The 21,436-nt window shown below is 34.4% G+C and overlaps 1 long non-coding RNA gene across 1 annotated transcript; it reads left to right on the top strand.

Annotated features, from left to right (window-relative positions):
- Positions 1-502: 502 nt before the first annotated feature.
- Positions 503-21,430, top strand: LOC123541669 (uncharacterized). Its single transcript, XR_008369289.1, has 4 exons — positions 503-790; positions 17,933-18,073; positions 18,568-18,644; positions 20,984-21,430. It is a non-coding gene; the product is annotated as an uncharacterized LOC123541669 (long non-coding RNA).
- Positions 21,431-21,436: the final 6 nt, after the last annotated feature.

Here is a 21,436-nt window from a genome sequence, read left to right as displayed (position 1 = left end):
AAGTCTAGAGTGTTAAAAAGATCTTTCTATGATTTGATTTAGTCTTCTAATATTTGAGCCAAAAATGGCCATGTTTCAAAATCTAACGTCATTTTCTTAACACAACATCACAGAGTTGGGTTAAATTGTATGCTGTAGTGTTTTGTCAGTGAGCATTTAAATAATGGACGAAGACGGACGACGGAGTCAGTGCCACCATAATAGCTTAACTTGAACACATTGTGCTCAAAAATGTGAAATCCTGATGTTGAATAACATTTCAATACAATTTGTGGCGGTCGTTGATACATTTTTTTGCGATTTTTTTTCTGACAGAGAAAGTCTGATCCTTCACCGCAAAGTAGTGGCATTTTAAACCAGACCTTATTACCTATTATGTCCTATCGCATATAAAATAAACCTATTATGTTGAGATGGTCCATGGGAAAAATCGATCGTCCTAGGTGTCGTCTTACTTAGCAAATATCTATAAATAACATTGTTGTCACTGTACTACATCCTACCTGTTATTATTGCACCTGTAAGAAACCAGTTTAAAGGACATTCGGAATTCGGAGATAAGTCATTTTGTTTTAATGTCAATCAGTATTTTATATCTGATTAATGATGTGTTATGTATTAGCTGTATCTAATTTGAGAATAAATAATACATCTAAATTCACGTTATTAGACTGAGCAACTGCTCCGGTATCATACGATATGCAAGTATTTGACAACTAATTTACAGTCAGTCAAATTCTCGAAGTAATGCTGTTCTAATTGGATGTTTCATATTTTAATGGCTATGCAGGTAAGACTACATTTTTAATTAGCTTTTAATTTTGAAATAAATAATTGTTCCTCTGTACTTTCGTGTTAATATGTTGTATGTCTACAGATTGTCTCATTTGATAATGTTTACTATGATAAATGTCTTATTATTCTTTTCTTTTCCATATACTTACAGCTTTGTATGACTATCGAATAAGATAATTGTTTTATGTTGTTTACAATAAAGACAGAAATAATTATTTGAAAATTGTATGAGAAATTTAATGAATGCTTGCAATGTATCAAATCAGTGTTATACTCGATCTTTAACCTTATGAGTTAACACTCAATAGTTTTAATCACAGGACTGATTATGATTTTTAGCGCATTTATACGAATATTTGCTGATCGTATCATTAAGGCTCATGTCATGGAAAGTGTCACTTTATAGTAAATTCATATAGTCGAAACTAAAATATTTACGGATATATACCCTGTAATACGGCCCTTACCTGGATTTCTCTGGATACCCGTATTGTTCTCCATGTGTTGATATTTTATCAGAACTATCGGGAAGTTTAAGAACATTTATTGATTGTGCAGACGCTTTCTACGGACAGACACTATTTTGGAAAAAGAATGTGCATTTTCAAACATTTTCGGCTTAAAATGTCATGGCAATAATATGAAAATGTGAATGAGTATACCATACAGTTAGAACAATTATTAATGTAGGAGTACTACACGTTTTTTGTTGTTGTTTTTTTTTTGGTCTGCAGAAGCCCGCGGGATTGTTTGTGACCGACACCGAAGGTCGCTATTCTTGCATAAAACATAACATGACGACCTAATGTTTTGTTTTTATATGTGATGACTTGACGATTCTGGTACATTTTTATTTACCATTCTGTTGTTGTTGGAAACGGTAAACATGTTTTTAATAACCGTATCCAGGGCTCACAAATAAACAACACTATAAAAAATACATCTTGATGTTTTTTAAACGATTATTTTTTATCTCTTGTTATTACAAACGTGAAATTACCAATAATTGTTCATATAACTTCACAATTTCGTGAAATGGGGCGCAATTGCAAGAATAATAAAATTACATTCGAGTTATATTGAGTACGAACACAGTTGGAATGCTGATGAGTACGAACGTAGTGTCAAGCTTTCAAGCTGTTTATATCAATTTTTCCAGAAATTAGTTAAAACCATACCGACTGATACTTACCAAAATCATAGATATGATTCCTAAAAACAAACAATCGCACAAGCTACACGCGATTCTTAAACATTCATAGTTATCTACAAAAACTGAAAGGACGCTGAGTTCTATGGGGAATAAACAAGGGAAGAAGCGAGTACGAACATTGTTGGGCGCAGTGGTAATTGATACATCAATCGTTGAGATACCTAAAAACCTGATGTAACGCGATGTTTTTTAGTGTTTCCTTCATTTTATGCATTTATTTGAATTTGATACCTAGAAATATGATGCGACTTGCATCCTAGTTTTCCTTATATAACGAAAGATGAAACACACTTGAAGATATTGGCTTACTTACGTTTAAGTATAAATGATATGTTTTTGTGATTTAACCATATACATGTACGACTAAAATGTTATATAACCAAGGGAGACTTTACATACGAGATCAAATTAATTCGTTGATTTTTTATTGAGTGTCAGCAACAAAAAATTAGTATTTTCGGTTTCTTACTTCATTATTCTGTAGCAATCGACGATCCTTTTCGACGATTCTTTTTCACGAATCTATATTTGATTGACAAAAATAAATGTTGTAATACTGTAACTACATTTCGAACCCGCGAATCCTCGATTCATGATCTTTAATCTAACTATGAACTAAATATATATTTTGTATGGAGGCAACTTGATAACTTGGAATGTTATTGTGATTGAATATGAATGGCATTTACCCCATACTAAAGACTTTCGATAAGGTTGGAGATTCAAACCGTACCTGAAGCGTACTTTTACCTGCTTTTCTCAAAAACAGTATTCCTATATTCTTTTAAGCTTAGTGATAAAAGCTCTCCATAATTATAATTAAGTACGGAAAAGTCGGGTTAGTACCAAGAGTCACAGGTTTGAAGTGTTTAATGAAACTCATGTATGACGACATTCCAGCTTTATATTATAAGAAGTCACGAAAATCTCACCTGTGCATTAATTTACGCATGTGCGGGCCAGGTTAAATTCATTTATGATATCCTGAATTTATTTTATATCATTAATTCATTTATGTATATCACAAATTCATTCAATATTATCATTACATTTTCCAATTTTGTTTTTGTGACACCATCCGTTCCTTTGTTTGTGAAATAAAAACCGAAATTCTATTTCGTCCTCAATGCAATATTGGCTTACGGAATGAGGGTATTCCTAAACTCACATCTTTGTTCAACCGGTAGGGGACTTATATATAGCAGCGTAAATTTGAAAATGTGCACCAATTTAGCGCGTAGCGTCCATACTAATGGTTTATATTGCTGACCCACATATATTTCGTAAGGATATGGCAAAAATACCGCTTTATTAATTATCAGCATTGTAAACACTTGTAAACGATGGACACTGTTATGCAAAAATATTGCAAAACATGCATTTAATATTTGCAATTCATATGTTCCTTGATTTGTTTCAAGATTCGTTAAGCCATTGTGAATGATTACCGATATTGAATAAGTATTTAACTGAACTATAGATAAGCATAAACATACCATATATTCATCTTAATTGGTTGGCATTTAAGACAAACACCGAAAATAATCATGTTAAATTGAAAATGGTGGCCAGTCAGCTCTTGGCAGCTGTATTGGTATAATAGTTTTAATATTCAGTACTACTTTGGCGCGAATTTGAATGGGACAATTTAAGGACCGTTATAGTGGTTATGGGGATAAAAACATACATTGCGGCCCGTATGTCAGTTTATGACACCCCTCAACGTCTCTCCTATTTATTTGCGTGTATTTTATTTATAGCAGACGTTGCAACTAAAGTTTTCCACTTAATATCAGATAAGCCTAAGTCTTCTCTTTATTACTATGTGAAATAAAAAGCTTTGTTTCAGGATTTCTGCTTATTAAGTTTTTCGATTATCCATATGTATGATTAGACTAAAATAAGTATTAGAATAGTGTTTTGTATGGCTAACAATTTTAACTAAATACATTGAATTGAACTTGGAATTATGAAGTTATCAATTGATTTTGAGAAGCATTCAGCTTTTGTTCAAACTTTAATTTCTACGGCATAGTTGTGTCCCCAGGCGGTATCGATTATACTAGATGGACATTTCTGCCGTATAAAGTGAAGTTTTGAACGTCCGAAGATGTGGCATCACGAAATTCAGACCTTCAGTCTTTTCAATATACTTTGTCTACATACTCGGCAACAAAGACTGAAACCTGGATGGAGGCACATGGTAGGACAGTCATTTTACTTGAAAAGTAAATAATTACGCGCGATTATCAATTGGTGATTTTATTTATATATTACTTTTATTTTCAAATAAAAAACAACCCGTTTCTGTCTGACAATTTATACGACAGCTGTGTTCTTAATTATAATCATAAAATGGTACTAGGCAGACGGAAAATTCTTCTGAAGTATCAGACAATTTCAGATCTATGATATCATGATACGAAAAGTTTCCTGTTAGCCGTATTGGTTAACTCCATTCTTAACATGCACGGACCCAGAGTCTGACAGAGGAGCATTGTGGGTCAATCCCCCCTTTGATTCTTACATTCTACAAAGAAAATCGGTCTTGAAACTCGGTGTGACCCCTCTCCCACCCCTCCTCCCTGAAATTGGTGACCCCCTCTTTAAAGTTGGTGTCCCCCTAATCGAAAGTCCTGGATCTTACTTATGAAATAGTATATTCAAACAAAGACATGTAAATGCCCACTTGTTATTTTGTGCGACAATTTCCGTCTTCACCTAACATTTCTTGACTGTTTCGCTAGACACATGGTGACTTGGCACGATTATATTGTGATGTCTGAGAGTTTGCCATTATACAGAATCATGCAGAGTGTCACAATGCCAAAACGTATGATATCACGAGAATATCTTACATTTGTTTCAATTCGCTTGTTAAATGTATTCATAACTTGTGTATATTGGCTCATGTTATTAACATATCTTCTAAAAGGTAAAATTTTCATCAGGTACATTGTTTATGAGTGTTTACAAGTAAAACGCGTCTTTTTTATAAAAAGGAATTCGATGTAGCAAGTACAATTCAAAGTGAAAAAAAAACTTTAAGAAAAACTATGAAATACTGGTCAACAGCATGGCAGGGCAGTCATTTTACAACACCGTTTTATACCGTTGATATCAAAATGCACGGAAAAAATCATCATAATTACGGATAAATTGAAAGGGCGGATTAAATGAAGTAAGGTTTTATTCTTAAGTTTGAAATCGACAACGTCCTGTTAATCTGAAGTCGTCTGCGTGTACCTACTTCATAGAAGCTAGATGTCTGATGAGTAAAGCCGGTATGAATCTAAGGACATGGACATCGAACAGTGAAAAATTGCGATTCTTAGCAACAGCAGGAGTACTTGACAATGACGTCTTCATCAAGGTACTTGAAATGCAATAGAACCCAAATACAGATAAACTGTCATATATCAATAGAAGGATTCCGAGCTATGATGCCAAGAGGACAATTCTCAAATTCTCGTCACAGACATACGACCCTCTCGGTTTACTTAGCCCAGTTACGGTTCGAGCTAAGATCGTACTTTAAGAGCTCTGGAAAAGTGAATACGACTAGGACATATTCTTACCGGAAATTATAAGAGACACCTGAAACCAGCTTGCAGAAGGCCTGAATAGAGTTACAGACGTCAAAGTTTTCAAGACAGCTATTACCTACACAGAACCCATATAGTGCCAAATGCCTTCATATATTTGTCGACGCTAGTATTAAGTCATACTGAGCGGCGGCATATTTCAGTATCGAAGAACAAACAATTATACTTATGGCTAAGAACAGAGTCGCTCCACTAAAGACTTTGACCTTACCTCAGTTAGAGCTCATGGCTGCTTTGATTGGTGCTCGTTTAGCCTCACATCTACAGAAGAGATTACACACACCAAATGTAACGTTTTGGTCAGATGGTCAGATAGTGTTACATTGGCTTACATCATCAAAACCTCTCAAACGATTTGTGAGAAATCGTGTCGATGAAATTAACCAACTTACAGGAAAAATACTATAGAGATATTGCCCTACGAACGACAATCCAGCCGACTTACTTACACGTTGTATTTCCGCAGACATTTTCCTCGATAACCAGTAATGGAACACCGGTCCATCGTGGTTGACAAACAGAGTACAGCGGCCTACTTGGGAATACGAACACGTGACAACGCAGACAACTGAACAGAACGCTGGTAACTCAAAAGAGATTGTCAACGTCGCAAGTTTACAGTGGAATCCATAATGTGATACCGGAAGTGAGTCCAAATGTTACATTTGCTTATTCACATGCGCAACTACAAGGGCCGTTCACTTGGAAGTAGTTCCAGATTTGTCGACGGACTCATTCTTACAAGCATTCAGGAGGTTTAGCAGCAAAAAATCCTTGCCAAAACTAACGATATCGGACAACGCCACAACTTACCTGTCAGCAGCCAGTCAACTTAAGAAACTTCTCCCGTCAACTTCTCTCCAAGAAGCGCTCAGCACGATACGGGCCGGGGATGTGGTACTAGTTCACACTGGAGGACCACGGTTGCACTGGAATCTTGCAGTAGTCCAGGAACTGATTACTAGAATGATGGTTTAGAGACCAGTGGTGAAACTGTATCCATTAGAGACTGTTACCAGAGAATAGTGAATTTCAGTACCTTTTAAGATTAGTTTATTTGAAGTTCGGACTTTTAACAAGTGATTGCACGTGATACTTGATATAATAGAGACTGTCAGAATTGTGTTCCTTGAGAGACTATTATTTATATCATTAGTATATCGTTTGATACAATGACTGGTCAGATTATATTTTTGTGCGGATATAATGACTGTATAAATATAAATAATTAGTTGTTCAAACAGAAAAAGTAATGATTGATCAGAAAATCAGAGACTATCAAACGAATGCTTAGTCTACGCCTATAACGTTTTGAGAAAGAATCTTTCTTATTTAAAATGAATAATCTTCATTTTACTAAGTGTATTTTTACGGACAAAGTACTATTTGTACGGACAAAATGTCATATTGAGTTAATTTCTAATAAGTGTGATTCAGATATTTAAGTATTCATGTTTCATCTTTTTAAGTACTTTGTTATAGATAATACAGATCAGTCTTTACAGATTGTAGAAAATGTTATAACGTTATTTACCGCGCTTTAACATACGACGTCGCGCTAGTGACGTCTGTCATATCCGTTGTTGTTTACTTGCTTCTAAAATACGTTGCAATGATTATAGGTAGAAACTGGGCACAGCGTTGTAGTTCTTTACATCTACTCCTCGATAATCATGTCTAATTTTATTGTCTGGTTTTTAAAGTTTCAACCCCATCGGAAAAATCATACACCAGTACACTGGTAAAAGATGGAATGCCGGTGTTGTAAAACAAGGGTATTTACTATAAAGGTAGTGACCTTGATAGGAAAGATACAAATTTCGTTCATTCACTTTAATGATGAGAGAGGAAAGAACATGAAACGAATCAAGAACATGTATGGATGAAGATTCGCTCTCAAGAAAAGCACTGGAAACGAATTATAAAGTTAAAACAAAAACACATTGCTAAAGAGAAAAAAGAACTTTTCAGCAAATAGAATAGATATTCTCTCAGCACTGGATATAACTGGATTTATTATACTTGCATATGTCGAAAGTTTCAATGATTTTGGCTCGTCAAGTTCATTTTATTTTTACAAGTGAACGATACGAAATTATGTTTTCTATTGGACTTGCATCGCAAGTGACAAGTGGTGATAAACACTTCGAAACGAACATCATCAAATAATCAACATAGATGTTTTTGTATAATATATCAGACAGTACTGCATTTCTCAAAAGCTTAAAGCTTGAAGAGTAATGACTATTCCACATATACACAGTACTGAAGAAGGAGAATGCACTATGATTAATGGGTCAGATTTACAAACGAAAGAGACCAAAACAATGCACAAACCATCCAACCCATATATGGTTCCAGGTTATATAGTTCCAGGTTATTTTTGCAAAAAGTTTGTGATGTCTGACTTGTTGATATTTTTGCAGAACAGCCACATTTCGCAACAGAGATTATGATGTTAAGTTCAAAATGTTTGTAAACGTGTAAGCTGCCATTGAAAATGCGATTTACGTGTCTGCCGCCATCTTATTAAATTCAGTAATATTAGTCTAGTCACTTATTAATTTCAGTCATTTCCGTCTAGTCTCATCATGGAACAGTTTTATGCGCAACATATAAACAAATGTTCTTAATGTTGTGTATATTCATGTTTTTGCACTTCCATTTATTGTCATAAATGTTTCAAAATATAAATGTTCTGCAATAAATAATAAAGGTCCGTGAAAACAAAACAACGAAAAATATCAAACAGGGAATGCCACGCACCAAAGACGCAGCCTCCTCAGAACTAAACCCCTTTCCCAAAATGACAAACGCATTAAAATTCCTCGAGTGATCTCAGGACGAATCAATATATAGGGGACAAAACGGTTATCAGAGAAAATCGCATGATAACGATATTTGATGGACTATGTAACAATATCTTAAACAAGATTTATACAACATAAACCACTTTGATTGTCCTGCCGAAGCGAAAGAAATGCGGCCATTTTTCGTGCAAACCGTCATTTAAAGTTACGCGATTCCCTGCACTGAAGACACAGTATTTAAAGGAACTGTTAAATATTATACTTTATCAAATGGCAAAACCGTACTTTTTCAGGATGGAGTCCAATCTTACGGCTATCCGTTTCCAGACTGGCTTATTATTATGAATTGGAATTGCAGGCTCTTATAAGATGGTTGTTCCGAAACTAACGCATCTCCTTGCTTATCTCACATCCCCGTAAATCTTGCGTGTTATATTTGGCATGTATACGAAGTCATTAATGTACCTTCATGACATATTCGGTTTGATTTCAACGATCCGTTTAGTTGTCAAGCATGTTCACAATATCAATAGTCATTATACATTATTTAATTATGGCGGGGAAGCGTTCTATATGACAATTAGACTTAAACTGCCATATACGATCATTTCTCAATCTAAGGCGTCGCGTCGCTAATTTTTGTACAGAAAAGTAAACAAGTAAAAGGAAAGTTCTATAGACATGTTGTACTGTAAAACCAATGAAACATTTTATTAACGCCGGCCTTCAAGTTGTATAAAATACAACTGCCTTTTTTATGAAACATTTTTGTTGTTTTTGTTGTTTTGTTATTTTGTTGTGAAATAATATACAAACTCCTGTGACCGCTTGATCACGCCCTCTCTAACTACGTATAAGACTCACGCATGCGTTCTCGATGCTTTTACGTTCAAGGGGAATATGAAGCAGGTCGTCAGGTTCTTTAGCTTTCTTGCAAACAATACATAGTTACTTACTGTCTTTATTCTGATAAGGAATAATATCAGACCGTAATTTATTTGAGATTTGCATACTGCTGAGCAAACTTCCAATACATTCACTATCGCATAATTTAGGCATGTGATTAGAAGTTTTTATTCATTATTTCTGCGTGTCATCTACGATTAATTTTAAAGCGGCATGAAAGACCAAGATCTTCATTCAATAGTAGGTGGCTCTACCGCTCCTGCTTTTACTGGTTAATTTTATTCATTCAAACTTGACATCAACACTGAGGGTGTTTTACTTAATTCGTCATTTGCCCCGCAGTAACAAAATTATCTACACACAGTATTATTTATTGCCCCTACATTCAAATGTTTTGGGCTTTCCGCGATTACAGTCAGCTTATTGCAGAAGGAAGGGCATCAGGGGCTGATAGTACTGATGAAGAAATCTTTTAATCATCTTTTTTTCATTAAAACTTAAAATTATTACCCTACAGCTTTAGAACATGATAAATACGTGATCAAAGTAAATCATATAGACAGCAAGCTCAAAAGGTAAAAATAAAGAAACGTAGTGCGGCCAGGCCTGCAAAACAATGCTGGTATGTTTAAAATGGTAGGCTGGCAAAAATACACTTATATCCCAACCATATTCCGATGTTATAGAACAGTATACATAAAATTAAGCCCTGACATCTGAATGTCTTTTTCGCGAAAGGATATCTAAAGGCATGTTATATGAAACACAAAAATAATGTGGTAAACAATTATATAAAAAAAACTCTGTTCCTTTAACATTCTGGAGTTCATTTCCGCTTATGCAGATGATAGGATGCAAGGGGTATTTCATCTTCCTTTCTAAACCTGTCGTGAACAAACTCTGTCAAACCAAGTCTTCTATTACTTTGATTAGTTGATTTCAATACTTTCAAGGGATCTTAGAGCTTTTAACAAACCATTTACGCATGTTATCCATGCTGTTACAGAAAGCAGAACAGTATTAAAGATACGACAAATCAGGAAAGCAGAAATATTTCAAAGCAGCTTAATACCAGTTTATGAATGACCTATCATGGCGTTGTCCGCCTTTTATTGTTAGACACGATAAAAGAGGAAAGTGTAGCATCCAGCTGACAAAAGGCTGAAACCAAATATGCACAGCATCTCCAAATAAGCGGGTCAGATAAAATATTTTATTATTTTATCAAATACATTTGGGAAATTTTACATTGAATTTTGATATAAATAACTACTGTTTTAATACACCTTGCAACGTAAATGTTTTCAGTTGCTAATTAACTTAAAACACAAACAAATTTAAATTACGATAGTGACATATCGTAGAATATTCTCGCAGTTCATAATAGCTGCCGATAGTTATGCAAAATAACATATTGATAGTGTTCATTTAATTCTTGAAAGTCGCTCTTGCAAAAATGTATTGACAATTATATAAAAATACAGGAAAAGGTAGTTATTTAACGTCGCATATAACCAACAGACAACATAACCTATAAAGCTATTGCGCGACAAACCAGGTATCTAATACTAGATACTTACTTGGGCTGATATATTTCAAAATTTTGTATGGGCAACAACCCCATTTAAATAGAGAAAAAATCGAGTAACTATGTGAACTGAAATGATTTTTGATATAGAGATATATCAGTCACATGCAATGCGGTACAGTAGTCTTTGCATTGTTAGTTTCGTTTAATAACTGCACCTCCCCGGCATAAAAATATTAATTATTTGGGCAACAACGGATTGTCTGTATTTAAAAACATCATGAAGAATGCATTATTGTTAATAAAGTAACCGCACCTGATCCTGTATATTGTTTTCTAATTCATTTGAAAAAGTCTGTGACAAGCTAGGTAGAGATAGTTCTCGCACAATATTAATTACCTCTCCAAGAACTGCATTCCCTAACCGGACATAAAGGTTGTTCAAAAAAGGAGAGGAATTTACAAACTGCCTTACAGGAGGTTCACATGGAAAAAGGCTTAACTTAAATTAAATGTACAAGAAGTGTGTTTAGTTTTTAAAAACAGTTCCTTTCTCATTCATTAGATTATTTGGTAAGTAGGTATAAAGAGCAAAGAAATCATATGAAACTACAGAATTGGATTGGATTTTAATTTTTCTAGATTTTGCAAGACGTTATACTGATTAAGAATGTTTTTAGCAGAATTATCCTAAATTTAATCGCAATACCTGTTCATGTGGTGTAAAATAGCAGTTCGACGTGAAATTATATGATTAGATAAATTAGAAGTGGGACATGTATAAGAGGTTAAATTATCTATATAAGCTTAATGTGATTGTATACGCAATTAAGAATCAAAGATCATCTTGCTGATCATCTCTGCGAACTTTAAAAATACATACTTTAGGGATGTGATGAGTGACCAAATCCTGTTCATTGGAAAGACTTAAGTTGTAGACTTTAGTACTATAAATTTCCTGATGTAAAACGTAAGAGTTTTTTTTTTATATTTTAATCGAACATACTGCATCATTAAACAAATATTTGCTTACTTAATATCGTTATTTAGTCATTTTCGTACTTTCCTGGATTTTTTTTTTTAATTTTAAGCATAATAAATTCCATCTTCTATGTCATAAAAGTGAATTATCTGCTAGAATGAATAGAATGAACATTACCTTCAGTAAATATATAGTTTTCAAGGGCGTTGTCACCTGTAATTATTCACAGTCATACATTTTCTGCCTTTCTTATTTTCTCTTTAGCCGCCATATTAATGATGTCGTAACTTTTTCTAGTCGCATGTCCAGAAAGAGATACATGGGAAATAACAATAACTTACTTCAATCTACGAAGTGGCATAGGTCTCTACATTTTGAAATATTTTTCTCAAGGCGGCACATATCCTCACAAATCGCCATGTACTATAATAATATGGTAAGTCATGTTATTGTAATAATTTGGTAACATATTATTTTCACGGACATTACATGATGCAGTAGTATGTACATTAAAACTGTCCTAGAAAATATGCTTTCAAACAAAGGTAATGAATCCTGCATAGAAAAGCAGTTATGACGCTAGTTGTAAATTTTTATTTTAAAACAAAAACTCATATTTGTGTAACATAGATTTTTGTAGCGTAAATAACAGCAGTAACATAGTGATGTAAAACTATTGTCACACAGTTTTAAAACTCTTGAATATACCACATATCATAAATTAGCAATTATATCAAGCCAAAGCTAATATTTTGTTTATTCAGGATGCATTGTTTGAAAAATAATGGAAAAAAACAGGGTCCTTTGAAGCAAATGGCGGCCATTTTGAAATAAAAAATGGCTGAAATGATCTATATTGTTGATAAAAAATATTGACATTGTATCTGAGCTTAGACGAATCATTAAAACAAGAGCATTATGCGCATACATGTATCTAAACCCTTCTTCTCCAACATTTAGAAGGTATTTAAAGCAAAAAATGCCGGCCATTTCGTTTTTCAAGATGGCCGCCATAAAAGTGACATGAAAATTTGAGGACGATATTTTTCTTTTTTATGAGAGGTTATCCTTTCATAAAAACCCAGTTTCAGAAAATCCAGGAGGATTTAAAACTAATTCACCATTCACAACCCACTATAAAATAAAGAACTATTAAATGTCTTTTGAACATACACTGATGACCGGGCCCATTTATGTTAAGGTACCTAAAAATTATGATGTAACGCGGAATTTTTCGCGAAAAGGCAAAATGCTGCCACTGTTTCATACATTTACAGGAAACATAATGGTTGAAAACTTTAAAGTTTCCAGAATTACGGGAACATTCGAATTTGCAGTTTTTCTCGTGTACTTTTATCAACCGTTACATCACGTGGGCATCAAACCAAAAGTGCGCATGTAGCTTGATGGTTCAATTTATATACTCGTCTACCGATTAGGGAAGTCAGTATGATTTATTTTGCCTTATTTAGGTAAGAACCACTATATCGTACCGAATAACACTTCTTAAATCACGGACCGTTCCATTTTTAAAAGTACACAAACATCGCTCCCCATAAATCCGAACTATAGGTAGCGCACAGTTTTATGGCGTTTAGAAGTGAAAACATAACAATAACAAAAATTAAGTTAATACACTAAGTTTACTATTTGGTCAGTGATTCCTCGTTTGCCGAGCAGTTAAGGTATTTGTATTATACCTTTTCGCCGGGAGTTCGATCCCCATTTTCTTTCAGTTTGCATTACATACTTTGTGTAAGTTTATTTTTCTCTGGTTTCTAATTTATTGTTTGGATTCATTTTGTATAAAATTGGTAGTATCTATAAATCAATCAATCCTGATATTATGGCCGGGTAATGATTTGTATTAAAGTGACGTGTAAGATTGTTATAAAACCATAACCCGTAAAGATTTAAAAATATCACAGGAAAACATTAGAATTACACATTAATTGTTACTAGATTTACATACGTGATTTGTCATCATTATCTTGTAGTAAAGAAAATATTTAAGGCAAAATTTAACGGGTCTGGGAATCGAACTCACGACGGAAAAGTATAAAATGAATATCGTAATCGCACTAGACTAATGAGAAATCACTGACTGCATCGTTAACGTACTAAGTTTACTGACTTCATTCATTTCAAAACGTCATGATAGTGTGCGATACCTATACGTGGTGTACTCTTTTGACACCACGTGATGTTTGCTGGCGGGAATCCCGTTGTTTTATAAACTAGGAAATCCTTATCAGAAGTTGTAGACGAATGTTTTCTATCTTAAATGTATTAGGAAATCAACGATTTTCAACAGAATTTGAAAGAACATTGTAAGAACATCGAATATGCAGCATATAGGTGAAGAAAACAAAAGTTTGCTTTTTAAAAATCTGACATCACAAAGTGTGGGTTAGTCGCTTTAATGCATATATTTAATTTCAAAAGATGAACGCTCTTGAAGATATCGTCTTACTTACGTTTAGATATAAATAATATGTTTACCTGTACGTTTTTTTTTTGTGATTTACTTGTGTGCGACTAACCTGTTAAATAACTAATACAGACTTTACTTGCGTGATCAAATAAATTCGCCGATGATTCATTGAGTGTGTCAGCAGTAAAAGTTTATAAGTGAGCACATGGCTGAATAAAAGCTTCTAAATCAAACAATTGGAGTTTATTTTCTATTCCTTACATCATTCTTTTGTAGTAACTGATCATTCTTTTTCACGCAAACGGCTATGTTAAATTGAAAATGGCCCACATTCAATTCTTGCCAACTGTAATAGTATAATAGTTTAAATATTCCGTTTGCTTTTCTCTTAATTACTGAACTAGTTTATTTCTTACTCTTTTAAATCCTTTTTTTAATTTGTCAAATGCTTGGTAATTTCAAACTTCCGTGAAAGTCTGCCACGAGAATAAAATCTGATTCAGTTTTTAGAAACAATGTATGCAATTGAAAGTTAAATCGGCAGATTAATTATGATAATTTTGTCGAGTGGTTTCCTATCGGGAAAATTAAAAATACACCCGGAAAGATGGAATGTCAGTGTTGTAATCCAATAGCATGTACTATAAGGGTAATTAACTTGACAGAACATTCATTTTTATGGTGAGAGAGGAAGGAACATAAAGTGAATCAAGAACATGTAAGAACGAACATTCTCTCTCAAGAAATGCAAAGGAAGGAATTATAAACATTGCTCAAGAGAAAAAGAACTGAAATGTAGGACTTTATAGCGAATATTAAAAGTTTCAATCATTTGGGCTCTTGAAGTTCATTTCTTTTTCACAAAAAGTAAATGATCAGAATTTATTTCTTATACTGGATTTGTATCGGCTATGGCAAGTTCTAATAAAGACATTCGAACGGACATAAACAAATAATCAACATAGATCTGTTTGTCAGTGACAAACAGTATTGTATTTCTCAAAAGCTTGAAGCCTGAAGAGTAAAGACCATTTCACATATACACCATACCGAAGCCTATTAGAAGAAGGAGAATGCACTATTATCAAAGGGCCATCTTACAAAGCGAAAGCGACCAAAAAACAATGCACGAACTTAAATCCCACTCATATATGGTACCAGGTTATTTTCGCAAGGAGTTTATGATGTCTGGCTTTTGCGTGCTGGGGGGTTCGTTTTGAGGAGGCTGCGCTTTTGGTGCGTGGCATTCCCTGTTTGATATTTTCTTTGTTTTTTTTGTTGATATTATTGTAGTACAGTCACAGTTTGCAACAGAAATTAGAATCAAAATTAAGAGAATATAAGTGAAAGCCCTAGCTGATAATGAAACGATGATTTCTGTTCGGTGTATATGTGCAATGGTTTTTAAATTATTTTATTACTTACAACACTGAAATGTTATGTTCGAAATGTTTGTGAACGTGTAAGCTGCAAATGCAAATGCAATGCACGTTTTTATCGCCATTTTATTAATTTCAGTAATTTCAGTCTAGTTTCTTCATGCAACGATTTTATTCATATAAACAAATGTCCTTGTTGTGATGTATACTCCGTCAAGTGTTCCTGGCTTTGCACTGCCAATATATTGTCGTAAATGGTTTAGCATATGTATTTTCTGCAGTAAATACTATACTGAAGGTCCTTGGAAACTGCCTTCCCAAAATGACAAACGCATTCAAAGTCTCTGAGTGTTCCGAAAGTATCGTTATACAATGGGCTATGTTATAATATCTAAAACAACATCTATTAACATAAAACACTTTGATTTTCTGGCGGCCGCAAATTTCCGTGCACACAGTCATTCAAAGTAACGCGATTCCCCACACTGAAGATACGTTATTTAAAGGAACTGTTGATTATTATACTCTATTAAATTGCAAAACCGTAGTTTTTAAAGAAGGCGTCCAATCTTCCGGCTATCCATATTTAGATTTGCTTATAATTATGAATTGGGATTGCAGGGTCTTATACGATGGTTGTTCCGAAACTAACGCATCTTTTTGCTTATCTCACATCCCCGTATATCTTGCGTGTTATATTTGGCATGTATACGAAGTCATTAGTTATGTACCTTCATGACACATTCCGTTTGATTGCAACGATCCATTTAGTTGTCAAGTATGTTCACAATACCAGTAGTCATTGCACATTATTAAATTATGGCAGGAAAGCGTTATATACATACTATTGAAATCGGGTAGTGGGTAGAGGCTTACATTAAAGGTAGCAATAAATAATTTATGGCATTGATGAGGTGTCGAACAGCACCGTTATTCCTCCTTGGATTAACCGTTTCAAGTCAGGGGATGAAGTCTTAGACTACAAGGGGATTGGAGTTCGTCCAAAAATAACAACAACCAAAAACAATGTAGTCAAAAGCGAAGAACTGCAACAAAGTTGCTACATTTGGTGTTTGAAAATAAGCTTATCGTTCGTTTCCCGAAGGATGCTAGATTGAGTGTTCGACAATAAGCTCTTCGTTTCTCAAAGGATGCTAGATTGTGTGTTCGTTAATAAGCTTATCACTCTGTCGAAGGATGCTAGATTGTGTGTCCGACAATAAGCTTATGACTCTTCAGAAGGATGCTAGATTGAGTGTCTGAAAATAGGCTTATCGTTCTCTCATATGATGCTAGATTTAGCTTTCGGCAATAAGCTTATTGTTTCTCGAAGGATGCTAGATTGAGTGTCCGAAATAGGCTTATCGTTCTCTCATATGATGCTAGACTGAGTGTTCGACAATAAGCTTATCGCTCTCTCATATGATGCTAGATTGTGTGTCCGACAATAAGCTTATCGCTCTTCAGAAGGATGCTAGATTGAGTGTCTGAAAATAGGCTTATCGTTCTCTCATATGATGCTAGATTGAATGTTCGACAATAAGCTTATCGCTCTCTCGGAGGATGCTAGATTGTGTGTCCGACAATAAGCTTATCGCTCTTCAGAAGGATGCTAGATTGAGTGTCCGAAAATAGGCTTATCGTTCTCTCATATGATGCTAGATTTAGTGTTCGGCAATAAACTTAATGTTTCTCTAAGGATGCCAGATGAGTGTCCGACAATAATCGTATCACTATCTCGAAAGATGCTAGACTGAGTATCTGACAATAGGTCCATCGTTCACCCAAAAGATGCTTAATTTAGTGTTCGACAATAAGGGAACAATAAGTTTATCGTTCTACCGAAGGATGCTGGAATGAGTGTTCGACAATTAGCTTATTGTTCTCCCGAAGGATGCTTAAATGAGTATTCGCGTTTAATAATCTAAATATTGGGAACAATCCTTTGAGTAATAAGATATACTTCAATCAATTAAAAGTTATGGGGCAGAAACAAAATTTTCACTTGACTTAAACAGTGACCTTGACTTTTAACCGACAGGCATAGATCATGTGTTGACACATTATCTCATCATAAACATGTCTGTGTACCACTTCGATAAGCCAACAATGCATATAAAAGTTATGAAGCGGAAACAATTTTTACTTGACCTTCAGTAGTGACCTTGACCTTTGACCTACAAGCATAAGTCATGCACGTGCATTATCTACGTATTGCCCTTTATACAAACACACCAAGTTTTAGGAACCTAGCTTGAATCCTTTTTCTAATCCTTGCAGGATTCACATTTGTGCATGGACGACGGAGGGAATTCCTATAGTGCCCCGATGTTCCACCAGTAGGGGACTAAAAACAAGAACATCATTCCACTAAAAAAGTCATGTTTCAAGAGTCTCCGCAAATCAAATACCTACAATATTGTAAGTATAGATGTGTAAAGTGCTAATATGTTCAAACAAATAGATACTAGCAGACAATTAGATAGGTATCAAGGACAAAACATGAAAATAAAAGGAAACATTGGGCACCGCCTTGGAACGGTCAGTGGAAATTTTATCAATCCGATTATAATGCATCAAAACTTGCTCTTAAGAATCATCATGCTCCAAAGCTACATGTAAGAAAAATTAACTGAATCCCCGGCCATGTGTATTCTACCACACGTGATATTTCTCGTCACAATGTGTCTTAAGAATACTTTTAAATTTAAAAAATAGGAATTACAACTGTAATATTTAGTAAAGGATTAACATAACTTATTATAACGGTACCCGACTGATGCAGTTTATAGGTTATATATTATTTACGTTCCTTGATGTCCTCACGACTGCATCTAACGTATTGATTACATGTTACACTGTGAATTATAATTGTAATCTGTTATAAATCACATGTATATATTTACCTTTTTAAGAGATCTAATGCATATTTGCTTCGAAGACGTAAGAAACTGATGAAAATGCCAAGTTGACAACACAAGGAATGGCGACGGTAAAGTTAACATTTTAATGTGTTTGTCATATAATAGAAATATACTAGCAGAATATTAGGTCACTGATATTTATTATGCAAGTTTAAGAAATAACATATACTTTGGGGCTCTGCCAAGCCGTGCATACATTTTTGTGACGCGCATAATCATACTTAGCTACTGTATCGAACAAAAAGACATATACGTAATGCCTTTTAACGATGGAGAAAATGTGAAGGCATTAGTTAGTCATTCTCAAAATTATTCGCTTTACATCTCGTCAGCCATACATGTTTGTGAGTTATCACAATAACATATTTTCAGATTGTTGTGTTTATCAAATTTTGATCAAATATGGAAGGGAGATGTAAACAATCTTACCTACTAAGAGTTGCGACCAGCTAAGTAGTTAACCGCCAGGTGCAGTTGACTGCTCGGCCTTGTTCTCAGGTCTCGGGAGTTTGACACGATACACAATTGAAAAGAAAAAAAAACATATTTTTAGAAATTTTACTAAATATTTCCTTGGAAATGTTGCTTTTGTGCTAGCTAAGATATCCTGGAAGCTCATTTCTGAATTGTTCAATACATTTTACAAGAGCGTATCCAAGGGGAGGGGACTGCAGCGGATGGGACCATATCCACCGTTTTGGCAAACTTTGCACATTTTCTTCCAATAATATGCTTTTATTGCAATTTTAAGCTATATGTTTTCTAACTGTTTGGCTCGTTTGGCTCGCTACCTTGTATGTATTTACTATGTATCTTGTCACCTATACAAATAGCCTGCATCAGTAATTATTACATTATAAAGACCTGTGATTTTTACCTTTTGTAGAAATAAATATAAATGTCTTGATACGAATAACATGCGCGTTTCCAGTTTCAGTTGCATTATTAACTATTGGGATTGCTGTTGAACCTATACGGAAATAGATGGGGTCAGTATAACAAAAAATTGTTTTATCGACCACTTGTTTATAGCCTAGATCGACAAGAAAATCTACAAAACTTCCATAAAAAGTAGGGGGTTGCCGCACGGCCACCTTTAAACCAGTAAAATACTAGAACCTTATGGGAGGTTAAAATAAATATTTACACATAGTGCCTGTCTGTGAAAATTCTCCTACCTCGGTTCGAAGTCGATGACAGAGTCTCTCACATTACGACTGTTTCATTGTTTGAGTTGATTTTTAGCAGATTTGTTTTGTGATTTAAGTCAAATTGACGAAAATGTTTTGTCAACTTCAAGCTTCCGTAAACCAGCTATATGGCTTCCTCGCATGAAAGGGTTTCACATTCTAAACAAAGTCTTGATCCCACAGCGGTGTGTTGAAAGCGAGTCAAAATAAGCAAGATCAAGCACTCGTCCGCAGAGGATCAGATACATATATATCAGAGAAGATGCCTCTTGCAACTACATAGGAAGCGTATTCTTCTGAATGGATACATTCTCGAAATTTGCTACCTTAAATTTTACATAAAACTAGAATAGAACTAAAACGTCTTATTTGTATACTAAAATGTAGCTTCGGAAAATGAGTTTTGAACAGCTAGCCACTCCATATCTAGCCGTCACTGGACTGATACCTTTTTTGTATTCATTCGGACCAATATCATTTTGCCCATCGATATTTAGTCGGACCGATATCTTGTCTTACACTTTTTTTGCTTCCATCTTCATCGCAAACCCTTTATAGCCAGTGCTTTAGCTTATGCTTCGAAACCGTAACGGAAATGAATATTATTTTTCTTTTCTTAAAAGTAGTATTTCTTGAAATATTTGACAACTTTCTGAATAGTTACGTTGTTATGCGTAAAAGTATACGAAAAGAAGCGTTAGGTTGATTTTTAGCAGAATTATAATTTCATTGAGGTGTAAAATATGGCTTTCCACGATATTGTTACCATGTCTGCAACTATTTAATATGTTGATGCTAGACGTTTTAACACAGTACATTATAAATCAGTTTGTTTTTGAATTTTGAAATAGTGTATAGAAAAAATGGGTTTAAACGTTATTTGTACACGGAAAGATGGTTATATGTATGTGGAATAATGTCACGAGGGCGTAGCTCCAGTGAATTATTCTGGCGATGTATAACCAATTTTTAGTGTATTAATTCAGGTAAAACGCAATTTTCCTATAATACATTATTTCGATTCTAATATGCCCTGAGTCTAAAACAGTAGATGAAATATAGTAGAACTCTTTCTTCGTGGCAACCATGAACATTTACGTCATTGTACGTTAGCGTGACGTCATTTAAGTATGAGCGTGTTCTAATAGAAACAAGCATATTAGAATCGGCAATGATTGCTACTTAGTGTTCTAAATAAAGTCTGTATCTCTTTATAGAAGGACGATGATATTACACGGAGTCATGAGCTGTATATAAGACATATCTCGCTGTTGGGAAAAGCTGTACCCTTAGCTTTAAAGACTGTGATTACAAAGATAGAAGGAAAACACGGAAAGACTCTTGATTCTATTCTAACAGAAAAGAAAGATACCATCAAAACATTTAACTACGACTTGTTTAAAGCATTGTTTAAAGAAGATGAAGAAAGTGTTAATACGGAGATAGAATCATGGGGATTATCTACTCTCTGTGGTGTGATTTTCGTTTTATCAGAAAGTTCTGAACTTGACTGCGTCAGTTGTATTTCTGGCCAACTAAGAGATGTTGAAAAGTACACTCATTCTGCCTCACTGGAATACAATACATATAGGCAGAAATGGGAGTCGCTTTGCGAATCCTTGCTTAAGCTTGTCAAAGGAAGTAAAGCCGAATATGAATGCAAACGGTTG

Source organism: Mercenaria mercenaria, unplaced genomic scaffold, assembly GCF_021730395.1.
Source record: "Mercenaria mercenaria strain notata unplaced genomic scaffold, MADL_Memer_1 contig_3574, whole genome shotgun sequence".
NCBI lineage: Eukaryota > Metazoa > Mollusca > Bivalvia > Venerida > Veneridae > Mercenaria > Mercenaria mercenaria.
The sequence above is the reverse complement of the archived record's forward strand: the minus strand, read 5'-3'. Positions and strand labels throughout refer to the sequence as shown.